We start from the raw sequence: 16,138 nt of genomic DNA on the forward strand, positions 1-16,138 counted from the left end.
ATAAATCTATGTACATTGCCACACTCTTCACTGGTACTTATTTCCTGAAAAGGCTGATGGATAATTGTAACTCTGGAAAATATATTTGCTTAGGTGACTTTAAGGCTGAAATCCATCTCTATCATCTGAAGTGTAAAATACCTTTCAAGAAAGAAAATGTCTTGTCTGTCTTGTCCAAGAGTCACACGTTAAAGGAGTCAAAGGTCAAATCTAAACCTCTTTTACAGTACAGAAATGGAGAGCTGAGATCACATTAAAACACAGTCCTGTTCTGTAGACATCCTGAGAAAAAGCAGAAATTTAGAGAAAAAGTCATCCATCCATAACAAGCAGGTTCTTCTCATCAGTGAACACAAAACCAGAGAAGCAGAAAAGACCGGCAGAGCGGTAGTTTTCTTTTACCACTAATATGTGGATGGCTAATTGGAGAGCACTGTGTGACAGTCAGCAACAAATGCTCAACGTATGAATCAAGTAATCCAGTGAAATGGTCAAAGACAAGCCAAATTGTTTACAGGAGGCTTTCAGTGTGACAGAGGGTTTCAGAGCAGCTTTGCCAATACACAGCTAAGCTCTGTTGGAGATGTGCGTAACTGATTCTCAGTGGCTGATCCTGGTCTCCCCATACAAGAGTAGTGACCATGTCTGTCTGCATAAGAGCACTAGGTTTGCTCCCTACATTTTCTGGATTATGCTGTCTTTCAAATGGGTAGGTACATGGAGCTGGACAAGCCCCTCAGGATGTCAAGTAGTCTTCAACAATTAAATGCATTATGCATTTCACTTCATGAAACATGATACAGAATGAATAAATCTTGACGTCACTATAAACTAAAGGAGGGAAAAGAAGGGAAACCTATCAAAGAGCAATGTTAGAATAAATGTAAACGTAATAGTTCTCTGCAATGTGATGTGGATGGGTAGCACATCCCCAATCTGCAGTGCCTAGGACATGCCTAAGGGAGGAAGTGGAAGAGCTGCCGTGATTGACACTTGTTACCAGAACTGCTTCTGGATTAGATTAGGACTGTCACATTTGTGACAGGGGTTTCCTGGCCAGAAATATGTGTGCATGCACCACCCAGACGGCCTGCACATGCACTGGAAGTGCATCCCATCCTCATGTCTGAGGTACTCTGCATGTGCTGTGCAGCTGTGCATGCATAGTTGTCAGATGGACCCAGTGCACATTGCATTTACACTGTCATCTGTACAGTCTATAAACTACTGGGGGAATCACATATGGCACATGTACACAATGTAGTATTTCTGTTTGCTTTTGGACTTCCTACATCCTGAGATGCAGCATGAGGGTAAACAGGGGGCATGCCTGGGACAAGCCAGACAAGCGGGGAATGTTCTTTCTTGCATATGTTTTACCCAAAAGGTGATTTTGTAAAACTTGGAAGATGTCTGTTGTGAATTTACAGACTGACACGGGCAGCATGAGCAAAACCAATGCTTTGTTCACGTAGTTTAAAAAAAGTGTTTAATACACAGCTCCTGGACTAGGCTGAGAATGAAATAATATCAAAGCAAGAATGCATTGTTCAAGCAATGCAGCACAGCTCCCAGATGCATAAACCTTTGGAGTAAAATAAAAGCACATGATCCCCATTCATAAAAGCAGCCTTTGGTGGCATTTGCTCTGCCTTTGACTTGCAAACACTCGAGTGTGAAAGCTTTTGTTCATGAGGATATCTGCAGGACTGCGAATACTCTTTCACATACACTAGTGGTAAAAAGCATATATGTATGCAAACCTCTCTGCAAATAGGTATCTACTACAGTGAGTGACTTGAATGCTTCTCTTCACTTCAGGAGTCAGGCAGGAGAGAGTCTATGCTTTTGGTGACCAAATGCAGAGTTGGTAGAAAGGAGCAGATAAGCAGTTCATGTGATAAGTTGTTCATATATTCAGAATTATTTGATGAAATGTATGAAAATCAATCCTGTGCTTTGATAAAGCTGTGTCTGGTAATGAGAATATAATACACACTGTGATAGGTGTGCACAGATTTTAGGAGTGTGCAAGTTAACATTTTACGGTGCACAAGCAAAGATGGTTGAAAGATTTACAGAAAGGAAATTCAGAATAAAAATACAGCGAGCATTTTTGCCAATAACAGAACCTCTCACGGAACGTTTCCCTCCCTTGTCATTTCGATTCAAGTCCTAAATGTTATTCACTGACACGCAAACTAACAATGACATTTTAAAGCTTGCACAGTGCACATGCATCCAGCTCCCCTAGGAAAAGTCAGGCAAACACCTGACGCCTGCTGGGAATTTCGCTGTGGGTGCCAGACAGCTGCTGCCCATCAGTGTTTCCAGGTGTGCTTATTCGGTTGGGAGGTCGCTCCAGCTGCAGACACAATCATAGCAGGGACCCAGGCAAGCTGCAGAGACAGAGGACATGCTCAGATTTTGCTGCTTGGGCTGCCTTGGTTTTGCCCTGATTTAGAGCACCTGGCTTGTTGCAGGATGCAGATGTTTGCTCTGTTGCCCAAGAACCAGCACTTCATTCCCTTTATAATGAGCACTGTGACCTGGGGGAGTTATTAAATCTCTGGTTCAAAAGAGCCTAGTTTTCCTCTCTTTTTGTTTCTCAGCTGACAGTCTAAAGTTCACAAACAGATTAGTGGAAGAAGTACATAGAAATTAAAAACTTAATTTTCAGACTCCTCTGAGTCAAATCTAATTGACAATTTGAATTATAGCCTGCACTGTTCTTTGTTTCATTTTACGTTGGGGAAATCCCTAGTTATAGTTTTGCTTTGTCCTTTACTATAATTTTAGAAGCCTGTATTTAAAAATTATTCTGAAGCAACTTCTAGCATCTGAAGCAATTTTAGGACTACTGCAGAGTTGGTGTGAGACCAGGCGATATTCAAAATTGAAGAGATTATACCTTACTCAGGAGACTAGGTACCTTTTTTAAGACCATCAATTTAATTAAAAAACACAGACACTATATTAGCAGCAAGCTTATGGATCACCATATGCCAGTCAAACATAATGAAATACATGCAAATGTTAGATGGCATATTCTTTTGTCTCTGAAATTAGCAATCTCAGTGAATATTCTCTATGCCATGTGGGGGGATTTACTTATTTATTTGGCTTTATGTATAGAAAAAAGTGCCTATCCAACTGTGTACCTTTTGAATGATAAGAAAGGTTATAAGTAATCCATTGGCAACAATGCTTTCTTTATAGCTTATGGTTTGGCATTCACACCTTCCATCAGGGATGTCTGCATTCTGCACAGCATTTACATTGAGTTGAGATACCCCCCTTTTCTATAAACATGCTTTTACCTTTGTAGGTTATTTGCATTGAAGGGGAAAAACGTCATGAAACTGAAGCCCTGGAGAAAATCACTTATGCTCAAGAAATGCATTTCAACCTTTCTGTCTGAACAGGTTTGTTTTCTTTTCCAACTTCATTCTGCATCATTGTCACCCATCCGCTTGGCCATTTGTACTTGGGAAGTCAGGGGACAGGAGAACCTTTGCTCTTTGTATTGCTGCCACCGTCAAGAGCTGTAGTGGAAACTGGGGAGCAATTATTTAACAGTTCCCATGACTTTGTGTCTCTGGGAATCTTAATAGAAGCAAACTAAATGTAAGAAGGGACAAGCTCATGACTGAGAAGCATGCAAATGATACAAAATATATTGGATAAAAAATCCAGTATGTGAATCACATGTGAGGAAAACCTCAGAAATTATCTTTCTGTAACATACATCTAAAAAGAAAACTTGTCTTAAGACAAGTTCTTAAGTATGTTGACAGTATATTATATTAATTTAATGCCAGGGGAAGGAATTCTGCCATTATTTCCTCCTATCGAAAGATGATTTTGATACCATTGCAAAGTCTTTGAGGAGTTCTGTTGGCATTATTTTCGGTACGTTATCTTAAATTGTTGCAGCTCTGTCTAAAGACATTATTTCTATCAGTACAGGATTGTCAGAAGTTTTCTAATGTCTAAAGAAAAATAGCTCAAAAGAGTCACATGTAAGGAAATTACCTTTTAAATCTTTTTTTTTTTTTTTTTTTCTCTTTTCTTTTCCCATGAATACGAGCATTCTCTGCTCAATTACTATATCTGCTAGTGCTCTTGGCTTACCCTGGAGATATGCCATCATATTCTGATTAAGGTGAATTCTTTCAAATACATTCTGGGAAAAACAGTAACCAAAGTATTTCCAAAGATGATAAAACCTAAAGGAGATAATGACAGAAAGAGCTAGATTCTAGTTCTGATGTGACTTTGTTTTTCAAGTATGAAAAATGTAGAGGATTCCACACCAATTTTCACAAGTGTTTTAAAACTATTATCTAAATATTTAAAAGTAGTCCTAGTGTATTTTGGTAAGTGTTTAACAAAACATAAAATGCCACATTTGTTAAATGTCTTCAATATGCTGACACCTGTAATCTAACGTATACAGAAAGCTTATTGCATTTATAAAGTGCTGTTTGGGGCTATCCAATCAATATTCTTTTTTCATGGTGAAAACTTGCATTGTTCTTGTTAAGTCATATAGAAAAAGAGAAATGACATCTGAGGAGTGACAAAATATACACTTTTCCCACAGTTTAACCACACGATGTCACTGTTTCTCTTTCCCAAGAAACAACCTTTGCATGTAAAAGTAGACCAGATTCTTCTTAAAATGACAGAAATGCACAGAAATGACATAAAAAGCAAAGAAATTAAGTCAGACGTTTCCTTTTGTATGTGTGAGTCAACCTAGGCAATGTGTTGCCTATGTAGAATAACAATTTAATATTCAATTCAGTCTCATAATGTACCAAGATTGATATATTTTTGGTACATCCCTCCAGACAGAACTGACACATATCAATATGTCCCATATTGCATAAAGAGTCAGGCAGAGCTGAATAGAGTTCAAGATAAAGTTAATGTAAGACATTAAAACTTCTTGTAGCCTTCCCTATTTAGCACTGAATATTTCGAAAACTTAGCACCTTTCACTACCACAAAGCTGGATTTTGACAAACACATGCTGTTTCTTGAGACTTCATTTGATCCCTCTATAGGATCATTGGTTTCCTTCATAAGGATTGTCCCATCCTAGATGTCCCAGTGGGATGCTTGAAAATGACTTAAAGAAGCTCCAAGAGATCAGTGAGCTTCAGGCACTATTTTTCAGAAGGTCCCCAGGGCATTTCAGGAAAGGTCCTGATAGAAATAAGCCCCTCTTCATTGTGATGCACAGGGGAACTCCCTCCCTCCTTCCAAACCTCTTTCTGAAGTACCCTGTCCAGAATTCCAGTAACGGCGATCTACCAGTTCACACAAGCAATGTTATTTATTTACTTAGTGTTGGCCGTTGATTCCACTTTTAGTTTTCTTAGGCTTTCTAGGGCAGGAATCTTGGTCTGTCTGAATTTCATTTCTGTCCTAAACACACTGCTTGCAGGTGATAAATAATGAAAACATTGTGTTGGTGTTAGTGCCAGCATCTAGATTCTTCTCATACTCTAAGGTCTAGTGGCACAGGTTTTAAGAAATATTGTGTGTAGGAGATGACTACTCCCTGTATTTTTTTGGAGTGGCTTGCGTAAAATGGAGGCATTCTGGCACACACTACTCACCTCTCTGATTTCTATCCTCTTCTCACAGCTTCGGTGAAAGGGACTCTTCTATTTTCATTCCTTTTGTGGGATGACATATGAAATATATGGAAAACGTGTAGGAAGGTTCTTCACAATTGCCAATTTTGTCCCTGCAGCCCACTGAGATCTCGAACTGAATCACACCCCATCTTCTACATGTCTGAAATAATTCCTATGCTATTCTTTAAAATGGCAGCCAGGAGTACGTGGGAGGTGGGTGCAGTGACATGAAACAGAAGAGAGTGCAGCACCTGAGGAAATTGTCTTTATAAAGTCAAGGACTAGATCATCTGACATCTCTCTCTAAAGTCTAAAAATTCATATCACTGAAGAGCTCCTAAAAATAATTATGCTTTTAATCTTCATTATAAACAATGAAGGTACTTTGCATGAATCAGTCTCACTAGTTCTCCTTCCAAAAGAGAGAGGAGCTAGCAGTCTGGGGTGAGGGATTGTGTGGTGGTTAGCGAGACATATGGTGTGCAGCATAAGGACCATACTGGATGCAACTGAAGGCAGTAGCAGAATTCCCACCCACATCAGTTGATCCAAAGCTGGCCCATAAACACTTTCTTTATTTGACAACCATAGTATAAGTGACTTTACATTTTATAAATGGACTTTAAAGAGGGATTATGAATGCCATTGAGCTTGCCCATGCCAATGGCATCCTTGTTGCCATAGGAACTAATGTACTTGAAAGGTGGGACAAATGTATGGAAATTAAGGAGGGCTGGTAGGGCAGGTACCTAAATAAAATGCATGGTGACAAGCACTACCTAGAAAAATTTCCACTCTGTTTTTAAGAATATTTAGCTGAATTAGACAAGGCTCTCCATAGGCTGGAAGAGAGGGTTGTGGTGCGTTATCTATTGATACGAGGTGTCCAGATGACATGTTTGTTCCCTGAGGTACAGTCAGTCCGAAACTGGCATGAGAACTGCCTCCAGACTGCTTGTACTGCTGTCACAGGGTAACTGGGGGTCTGACAGCAGTGTCGATAGGCACAACTTCAATCATGTCAATCAGGCAAGGATGAGAAAGCAACAGAACGGAAGGTGCAGTAGCATGGATACCTGCATAGGCTACCAGCTAAATGCTGTTCTTTTATAACAAAATGTAACCCTTGTTGGGCAATATTACTGAGGCTGGTAAAAACATGGTGCCTTTGCTGCAATCATAACTTTGGGTGCAGTTGTATATCGTTATATGAAAACAACTTCATTGGAGCTTCTCTGTACAGCGTATATAGATGCACTGCTGTCAGAATATGCAAACAAACATACAAGCACCCCCAATTCACACCAGACAGTGGAGTTATAACAGTAATAATGTTTGCCTTTTACAGACCATGTGTCAAATTTTACTTTGCTCTGAATAAAAGGAGAGGTTTCTTCAGAATAAATGGTAGGGGAGATCCTCGTAGATAGAAGACAGAACACCACAGGGAGAGTGACAGGGTTATGAAGCTCTCCGGTGTCTTCATTTTAGTTGTATTGAGTTTTTTTTTTTCTAATTTCTATTTCATTTTAAATGAATAAAAATAATTTGTAGGCCTTAGGACCCTCAGGGATACTGAAGCCTGCAGCAAATTTAAGCATACTTACCACTTCAAAGTGAGCTGGGCTTTCTCTTACAGCAGACTAGTTAGCATTTCAGGGGGAAAAATTCCAGGATATTTCTCACCGGAGATGAGTGTAGAGGAAATGTACTTGGCTTCCAGCAGAAATAAGGTGTTTTTGAAATGGTAGCTTTTTTATATAGGGTTGTTCCCTTTAATATCTTCTCAATTCTCTGCTGTCCAGACAGTCACAGCTTCAATTAATACTCAGCTGCAATATTCAAATTCTCTCCAAATTTAGGCAGATGAACACTGTGAAGGCTTCCAGGTTCTATGAGTTCTGGTTTTAGTAATTCAAGGGATTTGTGGAAAGCTGTAAAATTCTGATTTGAAGGGAGAATTATTACAGGTAGGTTATGGCTGCACTAGCAGATCCCAGCAGAGATTTGTGCCCAGCTGTGCTGTGTACCTTTCTCTGGGGTCAGACGATATTAGACGTGAGGCCTTCCTAAATAGACAACTTTGGTTCAAAACCTGAAATTCAATTCATAATCCATCTGATAACGATGACTGGGGGAAAAAAGAAAAAAAAATCATGAAAATCATGGGGTTTTAATGTAAAAAAACATTTCATGGGGTTTCAAGTGTCAGAAATTGTTGGGCCAATCCCCCTTTTGTGCAGCTGGAGCAGTTGCACTGACCCTTGGAGGCCACAGGTGCTTGACTGCTGCCTCCCTGGGGAATTCTGCCAGGGATTCTGTGACAGAAAATTCATTTGGCACTGCCGGCATGTTGGCAGTTCCCACTGTCACAGACTTGGTAGCCTGTGTACCTCAGGCACTTCCAGGATAAAGCAGCAAATGGGCGAAGCAAGTCTGAAGGAGTTAGAGATGATATGCCAAGCCACCTCATTAGTCTATCTATAAATGAAAATTTCAGAAAGATTCTTTCCAAGCTTCTTTTTCTCTAACATCGAGACTATATTGGATGAGTAAACACTGTTCTAAGAAAAACAGTTTCCTGTTTAAATCTGCCTGAACTTTAAAAAAAAATGTTGTTTCTATTGCATTGACTGAGATCAGTTCTAAACTTGGGACAATTAGCAAGGAGAACACAGTGAACGTCTTGGTTCACTTCAAAAACCTGTGGTGAAGCCACATCAACAATTTCTCATAATTCTCAGAAGTACACAGGGTACATTTCTGAAGATCAGAACTTCACAGGCTTCCTGAAATAAACACAGTGCAGAAGAGAAGGGGAGAAAACGGGTGGCTGGAGACTAATGTCCTTCTTGCTTAAGTTAGCAGATCTCATTATGATTTTGCATAACCTTCAGCTAACTCTGAACAAAGTCCAGCACTCGGTGATATTGTGCTCATTCATTTTATGGGCTAGATCTCCACAGGCTCATAAAATAAGAACTGGATAATGCTTATTTCATTTTCTAGTACAAATGTAAAAGAAAATATACTTAGTTCTCCAGGTTTCTTTGTCATAAATCTAAAATAAAACCAACCCAAATAATTTCAACTGTCACTAAAAATATCTTTCCTTTATTATTTCAAGTCCTTCTCTAGAAAAACAACTCCCCAAGTCTTTAAAGGTAAATGCTGCACTGAGAAGATCATTTAAACCTCTCCTTTTTTTTTCTTTTTTTTTTTAAGTGGAGGAAGCAGGTTCAAAAGAGAAGGCTTCCCACAGAGAACAAATTATTCAGTGAACATCAGAACTACTGCAGTCAGAGTTTCTACTAAACTGTGTTTTGAGATTTACTTTGGTGTCTGAGAAGTTGTTATTTTGATTGGTATTTGAGGTAAAACTGTTTTTGATGGTTTGTTTTTTTGTTTGTTTTCCTTTTCTCCCTATAGTAGGAAAATCATGAAGTCCCTCTTCACAGTGGATTCTCTGGCTCTTTTTGTGTCAGTGTATCCTGGGATCTCTCCCTCCTTAACTGGTCATATTCTTTAAATACATTAATTACCTTTGAGACCTCTACTTCTGTGACAAACTTGATTGAAATAATCCAGAAAGTTCAAAAACCTTGGCATAAGTGTGGAAAGATAGAAATACAAAACACCTGTATGTTCTAATACAGGAACCCTTATTCTCTGATTATTCCCTTCTAAGCAATAAGGGCTGTCCAGTCTCTGCTAACTGTATCTCTGGCAGTATCCCACAGACATGGGATCCCCCTGTGCAGCAAACAGTATCACAGTGTCACAGTTTAATGAGCTATCCAGATACAAAATGAGACGTAGCTTGCAGGTAGGATTGCTTTACACAGGAAGCCAAGACTGCTGTCAATGTCATTCACTTCCTTTGCGCAGTTGTGATACCAAAGCTGACTTCAGAGTTAGCAGGGTATCACCAGCACTTCCCCAAACTAAATGGTTTCCTCTCCTATCTGGAAAAATTCCTATTGGCTCAAAGAGTGCGCAAGGTGGCCTTCTTTGCTACCTCAGATATTGCCTTCCCTCCACACTTACCTCAAGACTGTCTTTTGGAGAAAAACTAATGGCTTCCTAGACAGACAAGCAGAAGTCTTCTTTGATCCACTTTCTAGCTTCCCTGGCCAAAATGTCTGTTTTAGATATCTAATGACAAGAATGTAAAATGTTATTTTAGATAACTAATGACCCAGAGATGGGCATTACCGTTTTGCTTCCCCAGTGGTATAGCTTAGTCTCATGATAGTAAGAATTTGAGAGAGATTGTGAGATACAGGTGTTTACAGGTGTTTCTTTTTGTTTGGGGGGGGGGGGGGGAGGGAAGGGGACAAAAAAAAAAAAAAAAAAAAAGGAAACAGGAAAAATGCAAATAGGCAAATACAAGGAGGAGCTGAACTCCCTGGGGGATCACCTCAGGGCTGGGCATGGCAATTCCTTGCTCTTAAAGCTGCATCCAGCCCAGCCTGACTTGTTTTGATGTGCTTAAGAATTCATCTGAGTGGAAATTGCTGAACAAAACATGCTGTAATGAGTGTGGGTGTTTCACTGAAGTGAGAGATGTATTGCACCATGTTTTGTCTAATGACTAATGCCACAGTCTAAGGGATAGGCATCACATCAAACAGATGAGAACAAGAAAACGCAGTGGCAACCCCCACTCACCCCAGCTGTGTTCTTTTGGCTCAGTTCTGAACGTGGTGATCATAGGCTGGCAGAGCTGTTGTAGAAAATGAGGTCTGGAACATTTAGAAACATTTTTGAGTGAATTCTGTTTATTAAACACCACTGAGACCTTTTATATTAATTTTCAATCCTTTCAATAACTTGTTTTCTAACAGCTCTAAATCACCCACCTCTTCTTCAGATCTTAATTAGGCCGTCAATTAGGTAAATCACATCTGCTTGTCCTTTTCACCATGGTTCCCCATGTACAGTAGCTCTGGATATTTTAGAGCATATATCCACATTGGCAAGGCAAGATTGGCATTGCTCCCACTGCCGCTGCCACCCACCCTCTCTTTTCGCAAGGGTGCACGCAGATGCAGCAGGGTTGAGGATCACTTCTGCTGCAAATGAGTTGGGTTTGAACAAGGGAGTTACTCTTGGCTGAAAACCCCTTAGTACACGCAAGTATAAACAAAATCAGCAATAAACGTGATCAGTTTGCATGACTGTGTACTTAGTCTAATGATGAAATAGTTGCCTGAGCTTAAACGGCTGCCAACTGCTGTCACTCTGCATATTCCTTGTTGTGCACAACTTTTCCACAGCGTGGAGAAGCAGCTACTATTTCAAAGAGGATGCAGGTGTGGACTCACACCTGGCCTGTTAGGATTTCCCTGCTTCATCCTTCAGCCCCACCACGATGCTGGCAGGTGTGGTGACCTCCCTCAGGCTTCTCAGTCATGCTTACTGTGTGCAGGGTGCTGGCGACATCCCTGCAGAGCAGGTCCTTGGTCTTGCCTGCAGCCCTGCTCCTACTCACTCTGGCTGTCATTGCAGGCACCCAACTGTGTGCCTACCCTGTTCATAGTGGGAGTGAGACTACTCACGATCAACTTCTTAATCTGAATCAGCCATGTATAGCACGTCTTAAACCCCTCCTTCTATAGATAGTGTCAAGAGATCCTTCATCCTTCCCAGCTCACTCACCAGATGCCTTTTGCTTCAGTACCTCACAAATTCAGGTTTCTTAAGTTACAGGAGACAACTGAGGAAGTAACTTTTAAATGAATGGAGGCTGCAAAGTCTGTCTTTAAGATTATAGGTCTGACTCTCATCTTCTGAGTCCCTTACAGAGTCATTACCACTAGGAAAATGGAAGTACAGAGTGGATGTAAAACAGTCAGAACTCCCTTTGCAGAAAGAAATGTACTTATTACACTTCCCACACTTGAAAATTGCTCACCTAACATGAAAGGCAGTGTATAATTGGTCTTTCATAGTTAATTTGCTTGTGGAACATAATAATAGCATGCATATTGCTGAAGAAGGCAGTTCTTAAGAGTATTTTTTAACAACTTAAAACAGTTGGATGAGACATTTTAAAATTATTCTACACTTTTCAAAATCCAAAAAGTAAGTTTCAAATTTTAGCCTTCAAAAGTTAAAAAATTAATATATTAATCAGAATCTAAGACTTTATTTTGCTGCTTTGTGTGTGCACTTCAGAACAGACTACTTACATGAACTTGCAACTTCTCTGCTGGATCTGTCTCATTCGATGAACGGGATGAAATGCTCTGGTGTGCAGTTATGATGGTGTAGTGAAGTGGGACTGTTAGCTAGGGGATCCATGCATAATTTGTTAATGAAGTTGGGGGTCTGATTCAGGGGGCTGCAGGCAAAGAAATGATTTCATCATTAGTTTAATCAAATGCAAGTTGAGAGAGCTGGATACTAATTTAATCTACAACATGGGTTTCCTCTGCGATACTAGGCAAGCCATGTCAGACCTTATTTTCTTTGAGGCTCACTAATCTGTCTTCTCCTTATTTTCTGCATTCCCAGGGCAAGTTGCTGAAAGCTAGCCTAGCAGAGACGCCAAGTACTAGAATGTAGGACTGGATGATTGGAGCCATGAAAGAACATGCTATGGGCTAAAAATTGCTGAATGCTCTGACATATCAGGACCTTGTAATTTCCAGTGTGCATCCAAAGAATGCTTGGACTTGTTCATAGTTCAGTTTCTCAGGAGTTAAATAGTTGGTGCCGCAGGAATGTTGTGTAACTAAACAGTAATGTCTGTGGAGAAGCCAGCAAGAAGAGCTCCGTGAGAATTAAAATTGTATTCAATGTCTAATTTGAATATTGTGTGTTAGAATAGTCCCCGCAGTGCCTAGTTGTGTTTTGAATGGGGAATGTTAGAGGTGCAGAATGGGACAGAGGTCCTCCAGAGTGAATACCATGTGAATACTTAAGCAGAGTGCTACACCTGTGCAGCGGGTGTGCAGGGAGGAATGTCACACCTTCATGGTGAACATCTTCCATGTTTCCTTAGGCAAGAGACACACCCAAAACTCATCTGGCCCTGAGTAATCTAGGGGATATATACCTCTTTCTGAGGTAAAAGTATGACACACATGACACAGGCCAATCACATCACTTCATCATCTTCTGGAAAGTAGCAAGAGATACTGTAATGAGGGAATGAGATCAGCTGGGATCACACTAGTAGCTCCAGGGCTCATGGCAGCATAATTCTGGAAATTAATTCCTCTCTTATTTTCTTCCATGTTTTCCTTCTTATTGATACAACAATCCTGTCTTCCCATCCTTCCTTTGGGACAGAAAGCATCACAGGAGCAAAAGCCACACATGGTGGGAGAGTTACCACCAGGCATTATGGCATCAGAAATGCTTTTCCTTCCTCTCTTTTTGGGAAAAGAAAGGTTTTCTAAGCAATCCTCACCTGTCTTATCAGCAGGCTTTGAGGGCCCCAGGAGCAACCCCCACCAGGGATCTAGCTGCTGGGCTCAGAGAAGTGGCAGCTAAGGGCAGTCCCTTCCTTGGGTGATGTATGGAGAGGCTCTCAATTCATCACACTCTCCTGACCACGACTGTGTCTGGCTGAACTCCTGTTTGTGAGGCTGAACACAGTGAGACCATCTGCCCTGGCCAGGGCAGCATTCCTCAACTCTGTGGACTGCCACAGAAACTCACAATTGTGCAACGAAGATGATTCAAGCTGCAGTCTCTCCAAGTTAATCAGCAGGGCACCACAGAAATCTCCTATGTCCAGGTCGGGTCTCACCTGGTACTGTTTAATGCTACACTTCCAAGGAAGCACACCCTGTTTTAAAGATTTCCACCATCTTTCCACCAGCTTCTCCTTCTCATCTCTCTGCCACAGTTTCCTTCTGTTCTCCCCTCTCTTGTGCTGATGCAAGAACATAATGTCAAGCAAATCAGTAGAAGGATTCAGGATAAAACATACACACAAACTTCCTCCACCAAAAAAATGTTTGCTTTTTGAAACTCAAATTATTTCTCTGGGACCCAGGCTGGGAGCACAGGGTTTGGCATAATCAATGTCACAGCTACGGAGATTTTGGCTCCTGTTTGGCTTTAAAGAAGACTCTGCTCTCCTCAACCATTGATTGCCTTCTTGTTGTTATGTATGTGACAAGCTCCTCCAAGAATTATCATTTTGATCTAGCAGTAGAGAACTCTACAATAATAATTGGGAAAAACAAACAAACAAAAAAAAAAAAAAACGTGTCTATACATAACAAGCAACACAGAAATGTCGCAGTCAGTTCTAACATCCTTCCCTCATTAACTAGTTCTATGCCCAAGTTTTCTTCTCCCCATGCCTCGGTGTTTACTGGACTTTTCAAACTCTAAAACTTATGAGTCACAGAAAACCAGTGTTTCTCCAGCCCAGCTTCTTGAATTCTCCAGAGGTTTTTTCTTGGCCTCTCTCAGCTGCAGAAGGGAAGACTGCCTCTTTTTTAAATTCCCAGGTGAGTCACGATAAAAATAGTATGATGCTTGCATTTGTGTTAATGCACCTGCAGTATCATCTGTCTCCCAGCTATGAGGCTGCAAATTTCTTATCTGTGTATAAATTTAAATACTTATAACTCTCTGCCAATACTTATTACTCTCTGCCAGCATAAAACATACCTGCAACTTTGCAAACTTTGCAGCAAATGGGCACATAGACAGGAGAAAGTGTACATCCTGACTAATCTTGAGTGATGGGAAATATATACAGCATTATACTAGTTATTTAGATTTACAAGTTTAGATTTAGTTTTGTAATCACATGATTTAAAAGTTTTTAGGCCAGTCTCCAAAATTCTTTACTTCTCATGCCATATTAGTTCCATAGTAATGAATTAGTTTCAGTTCTTACTCTTTTTTGTTTGCAGCTACTTTGTTCTGTTTTTTATCTCACCCTTATTAAAAATCCTAGTTGTGGAATGCTGTCCATTTTAGCCCTCATTTGTCAATGCTAGTTCTAATTTCATCTCCACTAAAATATTTATTTATATTTTTTATAACATTGTAATTGAATTTTCAGTCCACTGTGACACATACAGACATTAATCTTGAATATGTTTATTTACAGTTCATAAATATATAATAGATTACTTTTATATTGATGTGATATTGATTTTTGTATTTATATTTATATCACTGTCTAGTCAGCTTTGCCACTCAACACCGTTCATGTTCTCCCAACCCCATAGTGCTCAGCCTGCTGGTTCTGGTTCTGGTTCTGGTCCAGTTCTGACAAAGTTGTGCAGCTCTCTCACTAGACCCATAAGCAAACTGCACAGTTTTCATTTCTAATCCACAACATTTTGGTTCTAGTGCTATTTCTTGCTAGTTTACATGACCTCTTGGATGTGGGACAAATTCTGAGGCCAAGTTATTTTGGAGGCTAAACTTAATGGAAAATGAAAAAGAGTTGGACAATTCTGAAAATTCTTTCCCTCTTTCCTCTTTTTCCTCTTCTAGATAATATTGCTGCTTGCTTTGATGTCTTGTGTCAGTTATTGAATCTTGATGCATACAGCATAACTGGATGTAGGGACAATCAACTGGTGGATTCAGTAACAAGAGATTCTATTTATATAAACAAAGACTTAGGGGGGAAAAAACAGCCCAAAATGGCTTTGGGGGCACTTTAAATGTATGTCACGATCTCACAATCTCCTCCAAGTTAACAAATTGCAGTTTAGTACTGTGTTTGGTAATTATTGCATTCATACCTCAGAAGTAAGACCCAGGCATTATGGTTGGTTGGAATTCATCTGAATAAATAGCAGTTTGCCACATTCCTAACAAAAACATTATTCATTAGAACTATTACGTATTAGCAGCCCTGAATAACATTTGGCAATTGCTTTGGGTACACATTACTAAAAGGTCCATAGACGCATACAAATCGCTCGGTGCGCTAATATAAAACAGGGGCAGTAATGAAATAGTAGAGTGAGTATTAAGCTCCGGGACTGCAGCTTTATTCTGCAAAATGTTTCTCTTGCAATCTGTAAACATCTTAGAAATGTGGCTGTTTTTAGGCTATTTAATGATTCTTAGTCATGAGACCTGAGTTGTATTTACTGCAGGACCCACCTGCTCCGTTCCTTCTGCAAAGAGCATGAGTAGCAGTCTGACTTTGTTCAATGTTTTTCAGACATGACAGCAATAAGCCCTAAGGTCTTCACAGTCTTTTGAACACAGATTCCTGAAGGCAACTCTCATAAAGAGATGCTTTGAAGAAAGTAGCCCAATGGGTGCTATGGCTAGTGGTGCTGACTGCTAGGCCAGTAGGAAGTATACAGATATGATGGGAGACTTTCTTGGCAGCTTCTTAAAATTAGATGGCATTTCTTCAAATCATGTGTGATCTGCCTCTGCCCCTGTACATGGCTTTTCATTGCAAAAAAAAAAAAAAAAGGAGAAAACACCTCTAATGAGCAAGAAAATTATTGCTTTAAAGAGAAGCTTACATTTTTCCTTGC

This window comes from Anas acuta, chromosome 2 (genome assembly GCF_963932015.1).
Source record: "Anas acuta chromosome 2, bAnaAcu1.1, whole genome shotgun sequence".
In the NCBI taxonomy this organism is placed as follows: Eukaryota; Metazoa; Chordata; class Aves; order Anseriformes; family Anatidae; genus Anas; species Anas acuta.